This window comes from Adiantum capillus-veneris, chromosome 3 (assembly GCF_014529385.1).
Source record: "Adiantum capillus-veneris isolate H3 chromosome 3, ASM1452938v2, whole genome shotgun sequence".
Lineage (NCBI taxonomy): Eukaryota > Viridiplantae > Streptophyta > Polypodiopsida > Polypodiales > Pteridaceae > Adiantum > Adiantum capillus-veneris.
Window position 1 is genome coordinate 56,077,709 of NC_140933.1, and position 11,116 is coordinate 56,088,824.

Genomic DNA, 11,116 nt, shown 5'->3' on the forward strand with positions numbered 1-11,116 from the left:
GGCCGCCGTAAATGTTTACCTTGTTTAATACAACTAGTGTGTGACCCGCGCGTTGCTGCGACCAAGAAAAGCATGGCCATTGGGTCACATACACATCACACACATTTTGTAAGTGTGGATAAGTGTCTATATGCACATAAGTTTAGAGAGTGGATCACTCCAAGAAGATGAAAATACTCTCTCTCTCTCTCTCTCTCTCTCTCTCTCTCTCTCTCATTAGGTCTTGAGATCAAGGTTTGTCAAGTAGATCTTTGATATCTATTCTCATCAATAAAAGTTCTCTTCTTCTTCTCTTCTCTCTCTCTCTCTCTCTCTCTCTCTCTCTCTCACACACACACACACACACACACACACACACAATTTGGGATGGAGACTTGTCAAGTAGATCTTTGAGATCTATCTTAGTGAATAAAAAGAGAAAACTATAATAACCATTGACTGTGGTGGATTGGGTATCAAAATTCCCTCTTAAAAACCAACTCTTAAATTGAAGGCATGTCAGGTTAGAAATTTGAGATCTCTTAGTGTGTTCCTATGATATTAATACTTCTCTCTCTCTCTCTCTCTCTCTCTCTCTCTCTCTCTCACACACACACACACACACACACACATGCTGCTCAATTACTGTCTTTGTCTCCCTCTATCAATCTTTCTCTCCCTATGGGAAAATTCAAGCCCATAAAGAGCTATCACTATTCTCTCTCTCTCTCTCTCTCTCTCTCTCTCTCTCTCTCTCTCTCACACACACACACACACACACACACACACACACACACACACGTACATAATGGCATTCAAGCCCCCAATCACCCTTTCTATCCCCCTCCATCAATCTTTCTCTTTTGATGGGCAAATGGAAGCCCATAAGGAGCTGCAACTTCTCTCTCTCTCTCTCTCTCTCTCTCTCTCTCACACACACACACACACACACACACACACACACACACACTCAAACTTAGGAAATTGTAATTGGAAGCATTCCAAACAAATTGTCTCTACAAAAATGTAGATGTAATACAATTTTGACAATTAATCTTTGTTGGTATCTTCTCCAGTAAGGATATGCTCAGCTGCATGGCCTTGATCTCTTTATGTGAAATAAATTTTCAAGATTAACAATCCTTCAAGCAATCGATGCCTCTATATGAAGGAAATCTTCAAAAGTTCTACGTCAAAATGCAATGTCTTATGTAGCAAAAATGCAAGAGCCTCTCCTTCGAAAAAGTTGTTGAAATCATTATCTACATATCCAAATTCTAATGGCAATATAATTATACACACATCACCTAATCTCATGAGTCCAAATCCACAATCTCAAATAACAGTTCTCATTTCCCTCAAACCACCCTTTACTTTATTATGAGCCTAAAAAATATACCTCAATAGCCAATAGTATAACTATCTCAATCCAGCACAATAGTTTCACCCTCTTTTGGTTTTCACAACCATAGGTCCTTGAGCCGTAATCAAGACCCTATCAATGTATATTAGGATACTTCATCTTGGATTTCCATAATCTTTCCCTCGTAAGGCTGGCATGTCTACAAACTCTAACACCGGCACTCTTTTATTTTACGGAGTATGTGAAAGCCGAAGTAGCTAGTGCTAGTTAGATAACACATTTCTCATTCCAAAATGCCTAACTCCATTTCTCCTCGAAATGGTATGTAGTTGCTTTAGGAATGATGTTGTTTTGCCAAGGAATCTCTCTCTCTCTCTCTCTCTCTCTCTCTCTCTCATGTTGGTGTCCCATGCAAGGGTGTAACAATTTTTTGGTAGGTGCACCTCTCCTCTTTGTGCATAGCTTGTACTCGAGGTCGTGAGAGAGTGATTGTGGATGTACTGAGCGTGAAACTTTTCAATGCCTCTCATGCCCTTCCATTTTAAGTCTGTTGGAAACTTGTGTTCACAAAAAGAAATAGACTTTAATGCATTTTTAACCGGTTAAGATTGTAAAACACGGGCTACATTCTAAGCTTGCCTTGAAGAAAATCAATAAATGTTGCAAGTTTCAATGTAAACAATTCTTCAAGTTTCAATGTTACTGGCAATTCTTCATATTTTAACCTAAGAATTGAAAGTGTTTTATTTGTGTCCTTATTTATTAAATTACTTCAGTTATAAAAAATAGTATAAGTATATGAAGCATTTCTTATCGTAAAATTGACTCCCTTTTTTTAAAAACAATGTATAATTGCTTATGGAGGGTTGCCAACTTGTTGGGAAAACGATCTCTCTCTCTCTCTCTCTCTCTCTCTCTCACACACACACACACACACACACACACACACCAACGCCAGTGTCCCATGCGAGAGTGAAATAGATTTTTGAGAGGTGCACTTTCCTCTTCATGCATAGTTTGTGCATGAGGTGGCAAGAGAGTGACCGTTGATGTACCAAACATCTAAGTTTTCAGTGCCTCTCATACCCTTCCATTTTGGGTCTATTGGAGACTTGTGTTCGCAAAAAAAGGGCTTAGTGTACTTTTAACTTGCTAAAATTATAAGACCCAAGCTACATTCCAAGATTTCCTTGAAGAAAAATCATAAAATTTTGCAAGTTTTACTGTAATATCGATAATTCTTCAATTTTAACCTAAAAGTTTGAAGAGTTTTATTTGTTTACTTATTTATTAAATTACTACAATTAAAAATATATATAAGTAGATGAATCATTTCTTATCTTGTCATTGCTTTTGGTTGGCTACCAGGTTGTTGGGGAAACTGTGTGTGTGTGTGTGTGTGTGTGTGTGTGATGTCGGTGCTCCACGTGAGGATGTCCTTCCCTCCTTTCTTTGCAAAGCATGTCCTCAAGGTGAGGAAAGTAATCTTGGATGTACTAAGTATCCAACTTTTCAATGTATATGATCCCCTTTCATTTTGGGGCTATTCAAAATCAATGTTCGCAAAAAATCGAGGTTTATTATATTTTTTATCAGCTTAAATTGTAAAATCCCAGATAGACTCCAAGCTTACCTTGAAGAAAATCTGTAAAATTTTCCTTTAGTATAAATATCATCAATTCTTCAAATTTGACCTAAAAGTTGAAAGAGTTTTTAGTGTGCCCCTTATTTACTTTAAAATTAATATGATCAAGAAAAAAAGATTTGGTGCCCTCCATGAGAAGCCCCCCGTCTCCCCCCTCTCCCTTCCCTCTCTATAACTAACACACACACACACACACACACACACATGTTCTTCCATTTTGGGACTATTTGGAACTATGTTCGATAAAAAGTGGGTCTAGAATTACAAAATCCTAGCTAGATTCCAAAATTTTCCTTGAAGTAAATTGCTTAAATTTTGAAGGTGTACATACGAACAATCTCTTCAATTTTCAAATTTTATGGCCAGTGGCCTTTGTAAAGCAAAGTTGAGGGACCCTCAATTGTCTTTCTCAAGGAAAAGTACAGTCTTCTTTAAAAGAAAAATTAAAGTCAGCCCCTTTTTTAAACTTGTCAGCTGAAGGCTGAAAGTTGAAATGGTTCACTCTGCACAAGTTTGAACGTTCATAGAAATGAAACAAAGGCTCATAGAAATGAAAGTTGAAATGGTTCACTCTGCACAAGTTTCAACGTTCATAGAAATGAAACAAAGGCTCATAGAAATGAAACATTCTGTAAAGTTTTAAGATGATAAAATATCAAGATAGAATCACCGTTCAAATTTGAGTGCTCTCTCTAGATTTGTGTAAAAAGAAAAGGGGAATTCTTTCATTGGATTCAAAAGGAAAATTAGAGCCACTTTTCAAAGCACTTTTAAGAGGAAAAATAGAGTCACCCTCCATTGAGCACTGTTATGTTTCCAAGGCTCATCTCTCTCTCTCTCTCTCTCTCTCTCTCTCTCTCTCTCTCTCTCTAGTGTTACACGTGATGATGTAATAGATTTTCAACAAGTGCTTCCCTCCTTTCTTTGAAAAGCATGTCCCCAAGGTGAGGAGAGTAATCTTGGATGTACTAAGTATCCAATTTTTAATGTATATCATCCCCTTTCATTTTGGGACGATTCGAAATCAGTGTTTGCAAAAAATTGAGGTTTATTATGTTTTTAACCAACTTAAATTGTAAAATCCCGGATAGACTCCAAGCTTACCTTGAAGAAAATCCGCAAAATTTCGCTTTAGTATAAATATCATCAATTCTTCAAATTTTGACCTAAAAATTGAAAAAGTTTTTAGTGTGCCCCTTATTTACTTTAAAATTAATATGATCAAGAAAAAAAGATTTGGTGCCCTCCTTGAGAAGCCCCGCCCCCCCCCCCCCCCCCCTCTCCCTTCCCTCTCTATAACACACACACACACACACACATGTCCTTCCATTTTGGGACTATTTGAAACTATGTTTGATAAAAAGTGGGTCTAAAATTAAAAATTCCTTACTAGATTTCAAATTTTCCTTAAAGTAAATTGCTAAAATTTTGAAGGAATGCTCAGTGGCACTAAAATCTCTTGGCAATGAAAAGTTCCCTAACTGGGATGGACTGACGGCTGAAGTTTTCAGGGAATTTTGGGATGCTCAATGGTCCAGGTACACGGATGGCCAATCTAGCTATTTCCAAAGTGTCGTTGGATGCAAGTGTTAAGAGAGGGCTTATCAAGCGCATCCCCAAACAGATCTGCTGCTCTGAACTTAAACATTGGCATCCCATTACAATGATGTCAGTAGCATAAAAAATTATTGCCAAAGCGATAGCTCTCAGACTTGCCCCCCTCCTGAGTCGGATCATCTCTCCCCATCAACACGGGTTCATTAAAGGGAGATCTATATATGACAATATCTTGGCAGCAATGGTAGGAATAGAGTATGCATCCTTCTCCAAGAAAGAGTGCATCTGCAGGTTGGACCTGACAAAGCCTATGATAGGATAGAATGGTCCTATATAGAAGAAGTCATGGGAGCTCTGGGCTTTGGGCCTCTCCTTTGTCGTCTCATACGCACACTTGGCGTTGGCACCCAATCAGAGCTCCTGTTTAATGACAGAATTGTGGGCTCTTTTGAGGTGAAAATCTCTATTAAGCAAGGATGTCCCCTGGCCCACTTGCTTTTCGCCATCGGGTCGCATCCTCTCATTACGATGCTCGAAGCCAATGCTGCACGGGGAGAGATTCAAGGTCTCGCATTGCCAGGAAACGACCAGCTATTGGCCAAAATGTTCACATATGATTCACTCCTATTCTTGAAGGCGTGCCCTCAAGTTGTCAAGCGAGCTCTAGAGATTGTGCAAACATTTGCCGTGGCCTCGGGATCCAAGTGCAATATAGAGAAGTCAAGACTAATCTCCCTATTGGAGAACGAATCCTTTGACCCTGTAGTCTAAACAGGAGAGATTATCTCAAAAGGGAGTGTATTTAGACACTTGGTAGCCCTTCTAGGGATGGACGTAACCCACAATCAAAGATTTTAATGGGTCCTTGAAAAAATAAGCGCCAAAATGAGAAGGTGGGAGTTCATTCTCCTACCCTTCCAAAGCCGTATTAGAGTGATCAATGCTTTTATGATCCCGTATATTTCTTTCCTCAGCCCTGTGCTCAAGATGGCTAAATGTAACTGGAAAGATTTCTTAAAACCATTGAAAAGGTTTCTTTGGAAGAAAAACACGAACACCTCTTGGCCATGGCAGTGGGCTAGATGGGAGGTAGTTGCACGCTCGGTAGACCAAGGAGGGCTCGGCATTTTTAACCCTATATCCCATGCTGAGGGCCTTTGTGCCAAATTTATGGTCTCATTGGCTAAATAGGACCAAGCTTGGGCTATCATGACCAAGGAAATGCTTGATGCAGCAAAAATGGGATCAAAAGGGGGAAAGTGGAAGGGGGTTGTGATGCACGACAAACTTCTCGCCCCGAAGTGGTCTTATCTTAGATCTGGTGGACTCTCAGGGGAGCTGATGAGGAAGTGCAAAAGTGCAGCTGAGGTTTTGGAATGGGGGGAAGTAACTAGATACTTTAAGAAGTTCATTTTGCATTGGTCCCCTTGGCTCTCTAAAATATTGGGGCCGCCACAAAGCCCCTATTGGATAGAAATGGCTAGGAATGTGAATAAAAACCTGCTCATTTGACTAGTGAAACTTTGGGATGGCAACAGGAAGTGTTGAAAAACTGCTGACTCATTAGCCATCCAATTTCAACTGAATGGCTTTGGGACCTTACTAGTCTACAGGGTGATAAAAGAGCTTGATAAGGTGGTGATGCCAATTTGTGAATCCAACTCTGAATGGGACGCTTGGAGATGGCCCGGGAGTAGCCTCTTTTGGAAACCACACTCTAAAGGCATTTACCATACATTAATGCACGAGGCTAATTGGTGTAGCCCCCTCAACAAATTATGGAAGAGGCACTTGACGGAAAAACGGTGGGAGGGAGTCATGGAGAACATCTGGAAGACAAGGTTGCCTCAGTATATGAAAGGGGATGATATACATTGAAAAGTTGGATACTTAGTACATCCAAGATAGATTATTGTCCTCACCTTGAGGACATGCTTTGCAAAGAAAGGAGGGAAGCACCTATTGAAAATCTATTACATCATCACGTGTAGCACTAGAGAGAGAGAGAGAGAGAGAGAGAGAGAGAGAGGAATCCTGGAAACATAACACTATTCAATGGAAGGTGACTCTATTTTTCCTCTCGAAAGCACTTTGAAGAGTGGCTCTATTTTTTTTTTTGAATGCTATAAAAAAACTTTTCTTTCTACACAAATCTAGAGAGAGCACTCCAATTTGAAGGATGATTTTATTTTGATATTTTATCATTTTAAAACTTTACAAAATGCTTCACTTCTATGAACCTTGGAACCCGTGAACCATTTCAACTTTCAACCTTGAGACGAAGAGTTTAAAACAAGGGTTGACTTTAATTTTTCTTTTAAGAAAGACTTTATTTTTTATTGGCTCAACTTTGCTTTACAAAGGCCAATGGCCAATGGCCAATGTTCGTATGTACACCTTCAAAATTTTGATTTACTTCAAGGAAAATTTGGAATCTAGCTAGAATTTTGTAATTTAAACTCACTTTTTATCGAACATAGTTTCAAATAGTCCCAAAATGAAAGGGTATGTGTGTGTGTGTGTGCGCATGTATGCGTGTTATAGAGGGGGGGGGGGGGGGGGGGGGGGGGGGGGGGGGGCTTCTCAAGGAGGGCACCAAAGCTTTATTCTTGGTCTTATTAATTTTAAAGTAAATAAGGGGCACACTAAAAACTCTTTCAATTTTTAGGTCAAAATTTGAATAATTGATGATATTTATACTAAAGCAAAATTTTACGGATTTTCTTCAAGGTAAGCTTGGCGTCTATCTAGGATTTTACAATTTAAGATGGTTAAAAACATAATAAACCTCGATTTTTTGCAAACACTGATTTTGAATAGTCCCAAAGTGAAAGGAAATGATATACATTGAAAAGTTGGATACTTAGTACATCCAAGATTATTATTCTCACCTTGAGGACATGCTTTGCAAAGAAAGGAGGGAAGCACCTATTGAAAATCTATTACATCATCATGTGTAACACTATAGATAGATAGATAGAGAGAGAGAGAGAGAGAAAGAGAGAGAGAGAGAGAGAGAGAGAGAGAGAGGAGCCCTGGAAATATAACACTGCTCAATGGAGAGCGACTCTTTTTCCTCTTGAAAGCACTTTGAACAGTGTCTCTAATTTTCCTTTTGAATGCCATAAAAGAATCCCCTTTTCTTTCTACACAACTCTAGAGAGAGCACTCAAATTTGAAGGATGATTCTATTTTGATATCTTATTATTTTAAAACTTTACAAAATGTTTCATTTCTATGGACCTTCCAACTTGTGAACCATATCAACTTTCAACGTTTTTTTATTGACAAGTTTCAAAAAGTGTTGACTTTAATTTTTGTTTTAAGAAAGACTTTACTTTTCCTTGAGAAAGCCAAGTGAGGGTGGCTCAACTTTGCTTTACAAAGGCCAATGGCCATAAAATTTGAAAATTGAAGAGATTGTTTATACGTATACCTTTAAATTTTTTTTTTGGTAAAACTCACAGTTGTGAATGGATAGTATTAAGAACATCAAAAATATACACCAATCATCGAGCTCAGATCGAGCCTTGCAGGTCAAAGGATTACAACTTACGTGCTTCACAAAGAAACCACTATTACTCCTCGGCTTTACTTATTACAAGATGTTATGAATTATTCTAGACCAGTCCTCCAAGGCTTGTTTGCCTCTGATCATGTGGATCATCACTCTGCTCTCTTGTATATTTCACAAAAGCTTGCCACAGCAAGATCCCCCTCAAACACGCGGTGGTTCCTTGCTTGCCAAATATGTTGCAAGAAGTAGTACCTGATTATTTGAGTGTAGACTAGAAGAGTAGGACTTCCCAACCTATTACTACCAAGGAACAGATCATTCTTGAATAACTTAATTTTCCATGTCCTTTGAATCCACTTGCATATTTTCCCATCCATGCCCTTATTGTCTGGCATCCCATGAAAAGGTGGGCTAGGTCTTCACTAGCTATTCTGCACCCGGAGCAACGATCTGACGCGATGCCTCTTTCTTGTATCTTCACGCCCGTCAGCAAAACACCCCACATCACTTTCCACAGAAATATCAATTCTTCAAATTTTGATCTAAAAATTGAAAGAGTTTTTAGTGTGCCCCTTATTTACTTTAAAATTAATAGGATCAAGAAAAAAGATTTGGTGCCCTCCTTGAGAAGCCCCCCCCCCCTTTCCCTCTCTATAACACACATACACGCACACATACACATGTGCTTCCATTTTGGGACTATTTGAAACTGTGTTCGATAAAAAGTGGGTCTAAAATTACAAAATCCTAGCTAAATTCCAAATTTTCCTTGAGGTAAATCGCTAAAATTTTGAAGGTGTACATACGAACAATCCCTTCAATTTTAAAATTTTATGGCCATTGGCCTTTGTAAAGCAAAGTACTATGATTGACCTTAGATCGAGAGGCTAGGCAAAAAATATCCATTGCAAGCCAGAAATTCATTGAAGTAGTGTTATCATTGTTAAGAAGAGCGTTAGTGTCATCAACGAAAAGTGAGAGGCATTGCTGCTTATGGCTATTGGGGAGGGGGATCCCTCTAATAAGCCCTTCATACATCCTACCTTTGACGAGGGTTTAATCCATCAGCACTAATAGCGAACAGGAGAGGGGCTAGGGGGCAACCTTGCCTAATTGATCTATTGGGTTCAAAGAATCTAGAGAGAGAGTCATTAAGAGAGACCCTCGCTCTGGCATGCCCAAATAAGGTGGTTACAAATCGGATTAGACCCAGACCAAACCCCATTTTTTCCAAACTTTGAAGGATGAAGGACCATTCAAGGCGGTCATAGGCCTTATCAAAGTCTATTTTAACAAATACAAAATCAATTCCAGAGTCTTCAACATATTCAATGCCTTCCCATAAGGCTATGACCGCCTCGATAATTCTTCTACCCTTGATGAATCCTTTTTGTTCCACACTTATCCACTTCATGAGGAGAGGAGTCATCCGAAGAGCAACCACCTTGGCAAATATTTTGTAACAGGTAGTAAGCATGGTGATAGGCCGCCAATTGGCAAGGTCTTCCCTGGCACCTTTCTTGTGATAATCCTACTGTTAATAGAGTAAGGTAAAGCTTTATGTCGGACTGAATCCTCCCATACTTGCAATAGGAAAGGGGCTAACACTTCCTTGAAGACCTGAAAAAATTCTGAAGGAAGTCCATCAATTCCCGGGAACTTGTGGGGGGCTAGAGATTCTATAGCTGTTCTGATTTCGGAGAGGGAGAAGGGGAGGTCTAAGGACAATCTTGCTCCTTCACCAATCACCGAGAGTCTGCACTTCCATATCACTTCTCTGGCTGCTACTACTGGATCAGTTACCTCTTCTTTCGGGGCAAAGAGTTTACCGAAGTAATTACGGGTATAATCAAGGTTTTCATTCTCAGTCTGAATAGCATTGTCTGAGACCACGAAGAGCTTCTTTTTTCGGAGTATTTTAAACATCAGTTTATTAGGATGATCTATCTTCAAGGGACACCATTCTCTAAAGAAAAGAGAAGTGTGTTTGCAGGCTATGTCCTCCTCCTATTTGATTCTGGCCCTTAGCTCCAAGATGGTGTTTTGGGATGATTCATCCTGTATGCCCGCCTCAAGCTCTACGAGAGCACTGTAGATCTGATCACGTCTCTTCCTTCTAATTAAAGAGACTTATTTTCTGAACTTCGAGAGAAACTTCTGTGTTTCCTTACTGCTAGGGACCAGGCAGCAGCTGGTCTAGAAGATCTAGAAAAATGTCTGGCCTAGATAGATAGGACCGCTTCTTGAACCATCGGAAGCTTGAATAGGGAGGGATCAGTGTGAAACCATTGGTTTCTTATTTTGTTGGCTTTTTGGTCGATAGTGGTAATGATGGGGTAATCGTTGGAGAGACAAGAGTTGAAGCTGACTTTCGTTTTGACCCTACTAAACGAGTTAGCGAGGGAGAGAGACACATAGGTTCTATCCAACCTAGCTTTCCTTGCCAGTTCACCTCTCGAGTAATTTTGCCAAGAAAACACACCTACCTCCCCGCAGTCCCAAAGATCATGATTAGCCTTGAGAAGTTCCCACGCTGATTTTTCCGCACCATGGACGACTACGTCCTTCCCCAAGAACATGTCATGAGAGGACTCCACCATGTTGAAGTCACCTGTAAAGAAGGACCTTACCTTGAATATGGTCATGGTCCTCCCATAATTGCCTCCTTTGAGCAGTAGACCCTGCAGCATAAACTGACACTATGGTATAGTTAGGGATGTTAGACAAAGGGACCACAACCCAATGATCCCCTGATTGCACTACATTAGCTGCATCCACCCATTTACTAGGGATACCCAGCAGGGATTTCATTAACGTAATCATGATCGGGTGATTAAGTAAATAACTCTAGTATTTACACAAAAAAATCACGTGATCATGTTAATTGTTAACGTGACTTTGATGATGACCTGCAAAAACCCATAGAGCTAGTTAGCCCTCCGGGATTTCATAATTTCCCTGCGGGACCCGCCGGGTTCTTTCTCTTTTCCGGCGGGCCCGCTGAATATATGCAGTAGCCTGTCGGGCTCGCCGAGAAAACCAAAAAGCCCGGCAG